The sequence below is a fragment of the Felis catus genome, chromosome A1, assembly GCF_018350175.1.
Source record: "Felis catus isolate Fca126 chromosome A1, F.catus_Fca126_mat1.0, whole genome shotgun sequence".
Taxonomy (NCBI): domain Eukaryota; kingdom Metazoa; phylum Chordata; class Mammalia; order Carnivora; family Felidae; genus Felis; species Felis catus.
The window spans coordinates 35,411,988-35,426,653 of NC_058368.1; the positions used below are offsets into that span (position 1 = coordinate 35,411,988).

The 14,666-nt window shown below is 38.1% G+C and overlaps 1 long non-coding RNA gene across 9 annotated transcripts in view; it reads right to left on the minus strand.

Moving 5' to 3' along the window:
• LOC111559877 overlaps positions 1-14,666 on the minus strand; it is a 160,440-nt gene that overhangs the window by 40,544 nt on the left and 105,230 nt on the right. Inside the window, exon 4 of one of the 9 annotated variants that reach the window (XR_006595339.1) lies at positions 2,964-3,175. The exons of the other annotated variants lie outside the window; for them this stretch is intronic. This is a non-coding gene — a long non-coding RNA (uncharacterized LOC111559877). The remainder of the gene's footprint in view (positions 1-2,963; positions 3,176-14,666) is intronic. 9 annotated transcript variants of the gene reach the window in all.

Here is a 14,666-nt window from a genome sequence, read left to right on the forward strand (position 1 = left end):
ATTCTTACAGGAATATGCAAGAACACATGAAATACTCAAAAAAAAAATCATTGTAAACTAAATAAGTTACAGTTGGAGGAAGAGCTTATGGTGATAACATATCACTTATGAGGACCAATTTAGAGTGCTAGATAAGTCGTCAGAAAACAAGCTTTGTTCTGCAAAGTTGTGCTTTTAGCACTTTTGCTTCTTTGGAGAAGAAAGCCGAGCAAGAAAATTAAAGTTCCTCCCAGTGATAGCAAATATGTAACTGCTGACACTTCCACTCAGCGTCTGTTTTGTCTTTTCCTTGTCTGTTTTCATTTTCCTGACAAACCTATTTGACTAGGGTTCTTCATTCAGTCAATAAATGTTTATTGCATACCTATTATATGAACACAATGGTTAACAAAATGCATTCCTTGCCCTGGAGCTTTAGCAGGTAAATTAAAAAAACAAAGACGAAATCAAGGTGTGATAAGGGCTAAGCTGAGGAAGCAGGTGGAAAAATAAAGTAATCTAGTCTGGAGAAGGGGGTTTAGTGAAGACTTGAGGTGAAAGTCATTGATAAACTGAGTTAATCAAGCTGAGGAGAGTGGTAGAGCCATAGGGGGAAAGAAATAAGGGGGCAGAGAAAGGATTTTCCCATCTGAGGGAACAGCATCTGCAAAAGAAAGGAAAAACATATTTTGAAGAGATTTACAAACATATCAGTACCTTGTAATATATACTGTAAAAGAAAAAAAAACATAGAAGAGCAGTCTGGAAAGATAAACAACAGGATCGTGCAAATTCTGGTAGGACAAGTGAAGGAGTTGGATTTTATTGTAAGGACTGTGGGTTACACTGAAAAGTCTTAACCTCATGGTTTGGGTTTTAGAAAGACCATAGGCTATTTGTGTGGAGAAAAACGAGACTTGAGACAGTTTGGAGATTGTCCTGCTAACACAGGTGAGAGGTGATGGTGGCCTAACTCAAGAAACCAGTAATGATGTGGAAGGACCTGGATAAATTGGGATGGTATCACGGAGAAAGAAGCTGTAACAGGACTCGATATGTAGGTGTGGGAATTTAAACAGGGAGAAATCACTCTCCACATTCCTTATACCATCTTCCTTCCTTCCTTTCTTTCTTTCTTTCTTTCTTTCTTTCTTTCTTTCTTTCCTTCCTTCCTTCCTTCCTTCCTTCCTTCCTTCCTTCCTTCCTTCCTTTCTTTCTTTCTTTCTCTCTTTCTCTCTTTCTCTCTTTCTTTCTTCTTTTTAAACATGATCTATAGAACCTAAGCACCAATGGTGTTCACACATCCTAGGAAGTCACCCAAGGCAGCTGTGTGGCCTATATCTAATTGTTTCTGTTGATGGGCTAAGAATACTGATAGAAATGAAACTTCCTATCCAATTAATAGATATTTTTTCATTGCTCTAGGAAAATGGAATGTTCAACACTATACCTAGGAGGTTGAATGAAAAATACCTGAAAAGATAAGAAGAATAATGACTGAAATCTGTGATTACTATTCCCCACATAAGTTACTAATACTTTAGAAACCAGCTATATATGCCTCAGTGAATCTGATGTGTTTCTGATTCTGTGTTGCTATTTCTGATCAAAACAAAAGGAGTTTCTATAATTATTATTTCATGTAAGTTCATGTCTCATGATTCTTTTTTTGTACCTATAATTCAAATGAACTTCAAATCTAGTCATAAGCCTTTAGATTGTTTTCCCTCCAAAATCTGAGAATGAATTGAAATTCTCCTCACATTTGCATGAAATCTATATGGAAAGTATGGTTCCCTACTAGGAGACTTTTCAACCAAAGATAAATGTAAGCAAATTTCAAAATGTTCCAAGCATCGCCCAGTCTGCTTTTTACCGCATCAACCATGAGACAAACAACAACAAAACAAAACATAGGGAAAAAGTTCTTTGTGCCTTGAGCAAACAGAGAGGAATAACAGTGAAAATCTAAACATACCACCTTTATTATGCTAAGTGAAATGAGTCAGGGAAAGACAAATATATGATTTCACTTATATGTGGAATCTAAAAAAAACACACAAAAGAACAAAGAAAACATAACAGAAACAGTCATAAATGTAGAGAATGGGTGGTTGCCAGAGGGGAGGGGTGGGGAAGTGGGCAAAATAGCTGAAAGGGATTAAGAAGTACAAACTTCCAGCTACGAAAGAAATAAGTCACAGGGATGTTAACTACAGAACAGGAAATATAGTCAGTAATATTACAGTAACTTTGTATGCTGACAGATGGTAACGAAACTTATCTTGGTGAGCACTGCATATCGTATAGAATTGTTGAATCGCTATGTTGTACACCTAGAACTAATATTATACTGTATGTGAACTATGTTTCAATTAAAAACTTAATTTTAAAAAATATTTTACAAACTTAAAAATAAAACGAACTTACCACCCTGATAGTCTCCTTTAAGGAAATAAAAGTAACACCAGACTTCTGATAAGATATAAATGCCATGGGGTACTAAAAATATCAGTTATACAACAAGAAGGGAGAAGGGGCTAAGGAGTTGTTCATAAAGAAAAATCTTTCCCAAACTCCACATAACAAACTAACCCACATAATACTCAAAGGAACTTTATTTTTTTACTGCCCCTTCTCTGAAAGGTCAAAAGTACCAATCCAGTAAATGCATGTTGATAGGTTTGAGTCTGGGAAAAACAATATTCTAACATTACAACCCTTGGCAATAGCCCAGCAAATATACGACCAAACCAGAAAATTCTCTGACCATTACAACAGAATTGTACAATAAACACCAGGAGTATTTTAAGTTTCTCTGACTAGTATTCATGGGCACTACATCCCTAAAGAAAGAAGTTGGCTTAAATGTTTGAGGTAAAACTTTGTTTAAAAAAATAGAGGTTAGTAATTAGACAAACACCTACCTTGATCTAGCACCCTACCTTGGAAGAATATAAGGGCCCTTATGAATGTTACCTTACCTGGAAAAGCATCTTTGCAGATGTGATTAAGTTAAAAATCTTAAGATGGGAAGATGTTCTTGGATTATCCGGGCAGGTCCTAAATGCAATCATAAATGTCTTTGTAAAGAACAGCAGCAAGGGATTTGATACAGGCGAGACGTTGTCGTGACCACAGAGGCAGGGGATGTAGGGTGCAGCCACAAGCCAAGGAACCCCTGAGTTACCAGAAGCTGGAAGAGACAAGGAACAGATGCTCCCTTAGAGCCTCCAGAGGGAGCGGGCCCTGCCGACATCTTGCTTTCAGCCCAGTGATACTGATTTTGGACTTCGGACCGACAGAATTGTGAGAGAACGAATTGGTCCTATTTGAAGCCACCAAGTTTGTGATAGCTTCTTAGAGCAGCCACAGGAAGGTAATACAGATGCCTTGGGTATGTATAGCAGGGGAGGGAGACAATTCTCATCACTCACTTTGCCACTCAGCAGTTCTCCTACACAATGCGCTCACGCCTTGGGCGTGAAACCTCATAAAAGAGGCAGAACTTTAACTGCTTTAACTGAAGACAGTCTCCTGGGCACCCACACGCCAGAGGAAACGGAAACTTCCATGCAATCAGAGCAGCCGCGCCCCGCTCAGTGAGGGAGTCAGGGGGTGGGTAAGAGACTGCATCCTTTTCAGTACAGCTACTGTTACCAGTTGGGGCTGAAACCATTCTGGGAGCACGTCCCTTTGTATGACTCACTGGTTAGGAGAAATCAGACGCCAAGTGTGGAGTGACGGGAAGGCTTCCAGAGAAGATACTCTTTTCTCCAGCCCAGGAGTCAGAAGCAATGTGACTTTGGGCGAGTTGCTAACCTACTTCACAACAGTGTCATAGGGCAGCTTTGCAATTAATTTGTAAATGCCCTTTGGCCCACAGAAAATCCATTCAGCCTGTGAGATTTGTATCTCCCAGAGCTACTGATTTGCATACCGTGCAGCCCTGCGGAGGAAACAAGTATCTGCCTGCAGTAGCTACAAATGCAGAGTTCTCTTAAAAACACAGGTTCCCTGCAAGATCCAAGCAGACATGTAAGAAGGGGGAGACTGTGACATTTGTTTTGGTCCCACTGACGAAACCCTATTTGACACATTCTGATTCTGTTTAGCAAACGGGTATATTGGTAAGCATTTATTTCCTTGGACACTGAGGCAGTTGGCAAATTGTGTTCAGATGCTTCTGGATCCTCAGGAAAAGGGCACTGTATAAATCCAGGGAACTATTACGTGAGAGAGAGAGAGCCTTTATCTCCGGGTCTTAATAAAGAACTAAGCATAAGGCCTATCAGACTTCTAGTTCAGACACCAAATTGACCCCTCTGGGAGCTGGGAAAAGTCTCAATCTCCTTCCTGCCTTATATAGCAGTGGTAATAAAAGAGCATACACTGAGGATTAACTAAAGTTCACATACTGCCTTGAAGAGAAAAGTCTTGATTTAAGTGCTGAAAATTTATATTAGTGGGAGGGGAAAGACTGGAGAATGGCAAAAGGGATGGAAAGTTACAGCAAGTTATAATGAGAAATATAAATTGAAGCAGGTCTAAGGGAAAGACAAGAGATCAGATGCATGAAGGTAGGGGGTGGGAAAAGTGGCAAAAAAAAAGGAAAGACTTTTCCTCCATCTGTGTTGGCTTAGGCATGCTCTTCAGGTCCTAAAGGGAAGTATATTCTTTAGCAACAAAAGAATAATGATTCCAAGTGGAGAAAAGGAAAAAGGCAGCACGAGAATATGAGGAAATGACGGAAGAAAAAAGAAGGCCAAGAACAAAAAGGTTAAGAGAGGGTAAGGGACATAATAAGACAACAGAGAATGAAATTCACAGCATCTATAACAGGATCTAGGAAGAGCCTTTTAGCCCCCAGTTCATTTTAAGGGCAAGAATTGTTGCCTTGATTTTATGAAGTCAGAGCTGGTCCATGCTGTCACTCTCTTGCTTCAAAAGTGATTTGACCAAACCAAGTGGAAGCATAGGTCTAGCCCTATATGTATATATGTATTTCACTCACATTCAGAGTTCCTAACATAAAATACACTGACCACCAAAGCTGTATTTGCACATACACACCATACCACACACACACACACACACACACACACACACACACACACACACAATTTGGCAGAATTCTGTTAAAAAGTTGAATACAATTAAATCATTTTCCAGGCTTCCATTATCAAGCAAATGGTTAGGTTTTTTTGTTTATCTGTATGTTTGGTTTTTAATCTAAATTATCCAAGCTTTACATAGTTGTAGCTGACAATATGCCTACAAAAGGTAACATTTTTAAATTCACCTAAATTGTTAAAGGCAAAGGTATTATATACCTCATTTTGTTTTTGTGCTAGACAATTCCAAAACCCATCTCATGGTTTTGTAAAAACCTTGGCCAAAATCCATCAGATAATAGTCACATCTCTCTTTGTGATGTGAGGTATAATAGGGAGTGGAGAGGGAAGGTGACAAAATTGAACTGCTCCACAGTCCAAAGGAAAGAAAACATTTCTCCCAGTTCATGTATAAGCAGATATCAGATTGCATATCCACTCCACCATGCTCTAATTTTTCAGTAGTACTCAGTTCTTTAACCCTGTTCCAAACGTCTGATTAAACTGTATCACCTGTGTAGCATTTTTAAGATATAATGATCTTATTTTTCCATCAGCATCATTCTTTTATTGGACAAAAGAATTGTGTAGGATCTGGTTAATGAATAGAAACCAGGCCAGTTATTTCATAAAGGGGATTTATACAAATAATTATCAATTGGGAATTATAAAACTGGAAACATGGAAGTATCCAGGTAGTTGAGACTTACCCTAGACCTGGAGGGAATGATGAGAGAAGATGAGGGGAGATGCTAGGAATTGTTAAAGTGCATTGAGCTGCAGTGGTCCAACATGGTAGCCACCAGCCACAATTGGTTTTGAGCACTTAAAATGCCACTAGTCTGGGGCGCCTAGGTGGTTCAGTCAGTTGAGCATCTGACTTCGGCTCAGGTCATGATCTCACGGTTTTTGAGTTCGATCCCCACATCGGGCTCTGTGCTGACAGCTCAGAGCCTGGAGCCTCCTTCAGATTCTGTCTCTGTCTCTCTCTCTCAGCCAGTCCCCTGCTCATGCTCTCTCTCTCTCTCTCTCTCTCTCTCTCTCTCTTTCTCTCTCTCAAATATAAATAAACATTAAACATTTTTTTTAAATAAAAAATAAAAAAAATAAAATGCCACTAGTCCAAAGTGAGATGTACTGAAAGTATAAAATACACACCAAATTTCGAAGACTGAGTATGAAAAAAGGATGAAAACATAATCATTTTTATATTGATTATATGCTGAAATGATAATATTGAGGGATACACTGGATTCAATAACATTTATTTTACCTATTTCTCTTTTACTCCTTTGATGTGACAACTTGAACTTAAAATTTTCTGTATGACTTGCATTTTCTTTCTGTTGGATGGTGCTGGCTGACAGGCTTAGAAGAAGAACCTCCTGGAGCTAGGACTGAGTCTTTTGAGAAGGGTGCTGCAGAAGGGTATTGGTGTGTCTGAGAGAGAATGATGGGGCTGGTTCAGGCTGTGTGAAATCTGCAAATTGGAGCCAATTGTCATGGATCAACTGGCCCTGCCAAGGCAAAGAAATGCGACTGCAGTGCCCCCACAGGAGCACAGGAAAACAAGGAAGAAGTCTTTTCCTTCCCCAGCTTTGCAATTTTCCTCTGTTGCCCCCAGTTGGCAGAACCCAAGGCTCACTTGGCAGACCCAGGTCTAAGGGAGAAATGTGATTTGCAGGATCCCAGCCCCAGCTGGGCAAAGCAGAATATGGAAAGATGAGTCTGCTGCTGAGAGGCAAACAGCTTAATCACTGGCACAACAGTCATTGTCTGTCAGGCATGGTTTTAGATATTAGGGGCACAAGCATGAACCAAAGTCCCTGTCTTCACCATTCTAATGAGGCAAGGCAGACAATAAGCAAATTCATAAAAGGGATGATTCCAGGGAGTGATAAGTGTTAGGAACTTAAGGAACTGGAGACATGTGAACTAAGGTCTGGAGGGATGGAGAGGGGAGGAGGAGAAGGAAGAGGAAGTATTCCAAGGCAGAAGGAATATTACCGAAAAATCTCTGAAAAGAGAATGATCTGAGATTGCAGCTGACGCATAATCGTGGAGAGGAAAAATGATAAGGGATGATTGGGACTGATTACATAAGGTCCCTGCAAATCATGGTAAGTAATATGGATTTGAACTTAATTGCTATGGGAACCACTGTAGGATTTTAAGCCGGAAAGTGGTATGATTTGATTTACGTTTGTAAAAGGTCATTCTGGCTGCTGTGCAGAGGCGTAGACTCTAGGGGGACAAGCATATGAGGGAGACCAGAAAGCTACTGCAGCAGGGTAAAAGATGAGGATACCTGGGACTGGGGTTGAAGCCGTGGACATGCGTAGAAGTGACTGTATTCAAGATAAGAGTTGGAGGTTGTGCAAACGGTATCCACTAAGATTGGGACGCTTCATGCAATTCATTTGAGTAAATTTTCCAAACAGCTATCACACTTTAAACACCACAATTGTTTTAAAATATTCTTGTTATTTTTCATGGAAATAAGTCACAATTATACAAAACATTCCTTGATCTTCTTCTATAGAAAATCCCAACCAAATTTACAAACTGCTATTTTGACTCAGGGTCCTGTTCTCCATTTTTGCCTGCCATCTGACACATTCTCTGTCAATTTCTTGAGTTTCTCAACTCCCAATTACTTTCACTCCATATGTTAAAGCTCTGCTTCTGTTGAGGCAAATCTTAATTAGGATGAAAAGATGATTTTCCAGATAATCTAATCCAGACATTGACTATGCCATTTAGGTAAATGTCACACCTGCCAGGCTCAGGTCAGCATCGGCTGCCCCAGCCTGTCCATAAAGCTTGTGCTTACCAAGGCCCACATCTAACCAAAATTATCCTTGCTTCTGAGACACCAGCCATATTTAGCTGCTGTGATTCACCAAGGTCAAAATCAACATGATCCCTATCTACCAAAGGCAAATAATCAGTCATTCAGAAAACTTTCTCTCCATATTACTTTGAGTCCCAGTTTCTAGCCCTTGGCTACAATGTTCCTAGCCAATTCATAAAGATGCTGGCGTTTTAAGGGTCCAATATACAATCTTCCTTTCTTCCTCTCACAACTTCTGAATGGGAGCCTGAGCTAGAAATCAAATTATCATTTATTGATGGATCTAAACTAGAGAGTATGGCTTGCATTTAAGGCTAAATGGCTCTCCTAATATATCTTTTTGAATGACTCCGAACCCACCAAACTACAAACCCACCACCTTCCCTGGAATGATGAAGGTGCTATCAGATTAAAGTGGGATAAAGAGCAAGCAGAATGCGAAGAAGCAGAGATAGAAAATGAGACTTGATCATTCACAAAGCTGGGCTCTGCAGAGGAATGAATAGCTGAGGGATGTCACATCAATGGAAGGTTGTGTTTTAAGAGGGAAAGTAATGGGACATGTTTATATGCACATGGAAATCATCAAGGTAAAAGGGAGAGATTGAGAATGTAGGAAAGTAGATGTATACCATAAAAGGTGACTGGGAGTCAGCGGATAGGATTCAAAGCATCGGTGGCAACACAGGCCTCCATAGTAACAGGTGGGAATGTAACAGAGTTGGGGGCAAAGGAACTTAGGTTTCTAGATTTAGTTGTGGGCAGATGGAGTTTTCATTCTATGTTTTCTATTTTCTGAATGAAAAATGAAGTAAAGTATTCAGCTAAGAATGAGAGGGTGGGAGGTGTGAAAAAAGAGAACGTTTGAAATTAAAAATCTTGCTGGGAAGCAGAGTTACTGAGGAAACAATTTCTGAGTAGTGCTGAAGGTCCATTTGAGGTGTATTAATTTAAAGTGAAACCAGTCAGCCCAGTCTTTCTCTAGCGATATTCAGATGCTCAAGCATATACAAGGAAAAGCTACGTATGTGGTCTCAAGTCAATAGAGATTATAGCTGCCTTAAGATGGAAGAGAAATGGAGGGCCAGAGAAGTTGAGGGCATTGGCAAGAGGATGATTATATTAATTTATTCAATAATAATCTGCAAACTCCTAATACATGTCAAGAACTAATCAAAAATGCCTGGATAAGTGATAGGAAATTGTAGGTACAAGCCACTCTCTAGGGGTTCCACCAGAACTAGGTGCAGATTTATTTTTGAATTCATCTTTCCTTTTCTTTTTCTCTTGTCACCCTTCGTGGAAAAAAAACAGAAGCAAAAAACCCAAAAAATTGGTAACATATATTTATTATTCACCATGTGTCAAGTACTATGCTAGGCATTTTTAAAAAAACATTATCTTGTTGCTCCATATATCAATGCTATGAGGAAATTGCTGTTATTAGCCCCATTTGCAGATGGGGAAAGAGAATATGAAGATATTAAGCAACCTCAGAATATATCATATTCAGAACTACTGGCTTTAGAGCCCCTTGCTTCTACAGGGTAAGTCTTTCTCACTAGGGGGAAAAAGGAAAATATTTTCCATTAAAATATTTTCAATTTCCCATTTTCACATTAATGCATAAGCAACCAGTTTTTTGTTTGGATACCCTTGGGAAGAAGAACTTTAAACTCTTCTACGAAATTGAGTGAGATTATTATTCCAAAATATCTAATTTTACAAATTGAACATTCTTGACTATGCAAGTAATTATTTAAAAACTCTGCAAACAGATAAATAGCTACTCTGGTCTCCTTCCTTCCCAAACTCTCTTGTGGGTGACACATGTTGAAGAAAATATTTATGCTTTACCTAACATTTCCTACTTAAGAGAAACAATCTGAATTTCTAAATTTGGGCCTAGAGAATAAACAGACGTTTTTCTCCTTTCCTCCTCTTCCTTCCTTCCTTGCTAATCAAACTAAGATAATTGTTCTGCCCTAGAAAATCTCCAATGACTAACAAATACTATTGTGCTTTTTTTTTTCTATGAGAGAAACTTGAAAAAGCACCCCATCCCATTCATCAAAAATTACAAAATTAGCAAGGAATGAGATATCTCAGGCTTTAAGGCAAGGTTTATACAGAGGTGAAGGTCATTCATTCTTCATGTGAAAAATTTGACATGGAAATTGGGAGTGTTTCCTTGTTCCTTTGTAATTAGAAAAATATCCCATTTTTAAACTTGAATCATGTAAAAATTCCCTTGACTACTTATATTTTTCAAGACTATGTTATACTTAAATATATTCAACTATCGCTATCTGGGGAGATAAATCCAGGTCAGACAAACATAAAAAATGAACCATGCTTCCTGAGCAGTAAAACTGATTGGTTGTGCATGACATTTACCCAGATTTGGTAATAGCTATCATTTGTTGAGAATTTAGTACATTCTAAACCAGAGATTCTCAATCTTGGTTATGTATTAGAATCATTGGAGACATTTCTGTAAACTTTTTATTGTGAATTAACTTTAGACATGGAAAAATTGCAAAAGTAGTATAGAGTTCTCCTATATCCCTCAACTGCTTCCCATAACATTAACCCCTCACATGACCATTGTATAATTATCAGAATCAAGAAATAAACATTATCAATATAATATTATTAAATAAATTACAGATCCTATTAGAATTTTACCAGTTGTTCCACTAATTTCCTTTTTCGATTTGGGATTACACTGAATTGGTATTTCTTCTTAGTCTTGTCCAACCTGTGATATTACCTCTGCCTTTTCTTGTCTTTCACAACCTTGATTTTTTTGAAGGATACTAGTCAGTTATTTTGGAGTTAATTTGGGTTTGTCTGATGTTTTCTCATGATCAGAAAAAAGTGATGCATTTTTGTAAGAATACCACAGAAGTGATGTACCCTTTTCAATTAATCATATCAAGGAGTTCATAATGTTGACTTTGTAATTTTGGTAATACTAATTTTGTCAACTTGGTTAAAGTCATATCTAATGGGTTTCTCCACTGTAATATTATCTTTCCTTTAGTAGTTAACAAATATCTTGATACTTTGAAACCATGCAAATCCTGTTCCTCCTCAAACTTTTATCCACTATTTTAACATCTGTCAGTAGACCTTATCTACAACAATTATTGCTGTGGTCCCTTTCCAGAAATAAGTTTCTATTTCCCTATTTTCTTCTACATTTATTAATTGGAATTCCACACGAGTGTTTTTTTAAATGCTGATACAGACAAATTCAAGGAAAATTTACTAAGCATATTATCTCTAGTTCACACAATATGGCTAATAAGCAGGTATTATTATCCACACTGGAATACAAGGAAATTGATACTTGGAATGACACAGTAACATATGTTTTTACAGATAGGAAGTAGTGAAGGCAAGACAGAAGCTCTGAACTACATATCTCTGAAATCTATGATTGTTCCACTGCCCCAGCTTTCTTCCTTTTAAAGTCAGCTCACTGTTCTTAATATCAAACTTTGGCCCATTTAAATTTTAGTCTACTAACCCCAATCATCTGTAATTGTTATATAGATCAGTCCAGGGTTAGGCACATTGTTTTTCTGTCTGAACTTTTTGACACTCACCTAAAGAGTAAAGAATAGATGCTAACTGTGTTTTCACCTTCACCTGGACAAAAGATCTTTGCAGAACAGATGAGAATGAAAGAAAATGGTATATCATATACATTTAGGTATTTAGGCTAACAGGCAACTTTTTTAAAGAAATATAACCCAAATGCTTTATGAGGGAAGAAAGCTTATCAGGCATTGCACTCAAGCATATAGTGGTGAAGAGTGGGGCTTTGGAGGCAGCTAGAACTGAGTTAGAGTCCAGCAAACTGCTCAATGACTTTGAATATGTTTTTCTAACATTTTTAAGGTTAAATTTCCTAATTGTTAACATGTAAACATTAATACCCACTACACAGACTTCATGTGAGGATTCAATGATCTTCAGCGCAGGGGTATAAGCAATCAATAACTATGAGTTTAAAAAACAACAACAACAACACTGTAACCAAATTGCCTAACACCTGACAAGAGATGAGTACTTTTGAACAGAATTTTTGGGAAAAGAAGAGAGAGGTAATTTTTGAGGATGTGACCCTTAAAAGGGATCAGATGACATGGGTGTGTACAGGAGTTTTAGAAGTGCCAGGGGGATACATAAGGACTCTGAGGGAGAAAAAGATAAAGGGAACTGAAGAGTGTGAACTATCACCTTGGCTGATTTCCTTTGTGGAGGCAATCATCAAGTAGAGAGCTGGATAAAACGGTGGGCCAGCTGAAGAGTTGCTGCAGCTGCCAATCTATAAATGGCAGGCAGCTAAAACATCACATGAAATGTAAAGAAAGAAAATTTTCCCTAGAACATCTTTTAGGAAGGGCAGTTTACATGCATACCATCAGGATAAGAAATTTTGTCTATTTCGGTCACTTCTGTATTTCCAGTGCCTAGAACACCGCCTAGCGTATGGTAACTATTCAACAGAAGCATTAGATGACTGGATAAATGAATGAAGCATCAATAAATGCAGAAGACCAATTAAGAAACTTAGCTGCTTAAGAAAAAGGCTTTGTCCCTTACAGGCCTTCTCTTGTGCTGAGAGAGGTAAACAGACTTAGGGGGCTGAGCCGATTCCTTCAAGTCTATGGAAGCAAGCCTGGGCCCACCTCCTGGCTGCTCACCTCATCTCCCTCTTCTTCGTTAAAGGTTCAGTGTTTCCTCTATATACTTGTTGAACAAATAAAGAATAACGATTTTTTAAAAGGATGTCAAATTATGAATTTGCTCAGGACCTCTACAAATCTGTTAGACCTTGGCTCTATGTCACTAAAATTACATCTGTACAAAGAAAAGCAGTCATTGCTTGTCCAACTATGAAAATGTGAAATAAAATGCCTGTGGCAAAGATTGGAAGTTGCTTTTCTCCCTTTCATGCTTAATAAGAGAAGCCTGAGAAGTGTGTCGAGCTGAAGAACTATATTTCCAAAGCACATCTGTAAGCAGAGGTGTTCGCTGAGATTTAAGAGTCCTCCAGGAAACTGTTTTGCCCCTTGCCCTTCTATTCTTGCCTGGAATGAAGATACAATGGTTGGAGCTCCAAGAGTCATCTTAGTGATTTTGAAGATGATGAACAGAAAGCTATAAGGAGGCTGACTCTGATGATTTTCTGGAGCTGCCGTACCAGTGTCTATCTTCAGACTTAATTTGTGTGGGCAAAAAAAAACAAACTTATATCTTGTTGAAGTAACTATAGTTAGGTCAATAGCCAACATAATTTCGGTGTTGTACCCCATTAGACAATGTGTATATACAGTTGCATCCATAGGGGCTAAATATGGGTACTTTGAAGAAAGAAGGAAATCAGAATTTTTAAGTGATGTTTTTAGTAATTATTAAGAGGATAGAAGAAAATAGGGTGTGCAATTTAAAGAAATACTTCTTATAAGAGCACTGTTACCCATTGCAGAGTTGAACAATTGACCTGTACCATAGCAAGTGTTTTCGTCAATAATTGGCACATTTCAGTATTGAAAGGAATCATCAATCACCTAATCCAATTACCCATCTGATGCTCAAACTCTTCTCCAGGATATTTAGGTAAGAAGTCATCCAGCTTATGCTTGGCTACATCAAATGATGAATAACTCTCTACTTCCCACGCCAGCCCATTTTTATCTTTGGACAGTTCTAAAAGTTAGAATGTTGTTTCTTACATTGAGCTGAAAATCTGTTTTCCTCTAGCTTCTATCCACTCATTCTACTTTTCGTCTTCAGAGCCATATTCAGTACTTCCAATTTCTGTTCTAAATGACAAGCCTTCAATTATCACACTCCTCTTGAGACAGCTGCCCTTCTGGGTTTTCATGCCAGGAAATCTTGCTGACCATGTTTCTGAACATGTTGAGATCTACTTTCCCAGAATCTAGGGAATAGGTATGACTGCACCTACTCTTCCCTTTCCTTGCTATCATATACCTTGACAGAATATGGCCACATCTTCCCTGGTTACATAACTTCTTTTGGCCAAAAAATGGCCTCTTAGTTATTCAAATACAGACACAAACTAATCATTAGTCCAACTATCTTCAATAACCCTGAGAGATACATTTTGAGACAAAGCAAGTAAAGAACTTGTCAGATATGGTACTACCAGCTGGATGAGAGTCCCATTATACATCCCCCAATATTTGACATCACCCTTTTTACAATATAGTATACCTGTGCCACTAGTTTGACCTAAATCAGAAATAAATCATTTATTTCTTACATCAGGCCAAATGACACTTAGCACATCTTCACAATAATATCACATTTGTCCTGTCACCTCTCATCCACAAGCTACTTATCTCTAGCAAATTTCTACTCTTAGGATTTCTGAGCAGCCATAAATGATATTGCCAATTTCTCCACTAAACAAAGTCTGTTTCTACTCAATTAGATCTATTCTCCCATTACCATATTTCAAACAGACAATACTCACCAAACTTTGGTGACATCAGTGGGATATATACCATCTGTGTTATAATATCTAATTTCCTAGGTTACCTGCTATAATCAAATATATTAAGTCCACAGGAGGTGATATTAACCAAAATAAATGTAGCCTGAAATACTTATTTTTAAAATTAAAAAAATTAAATTGAAATTTAGCCAATAGCAAAGGCATTGTAAATTTCATCTGG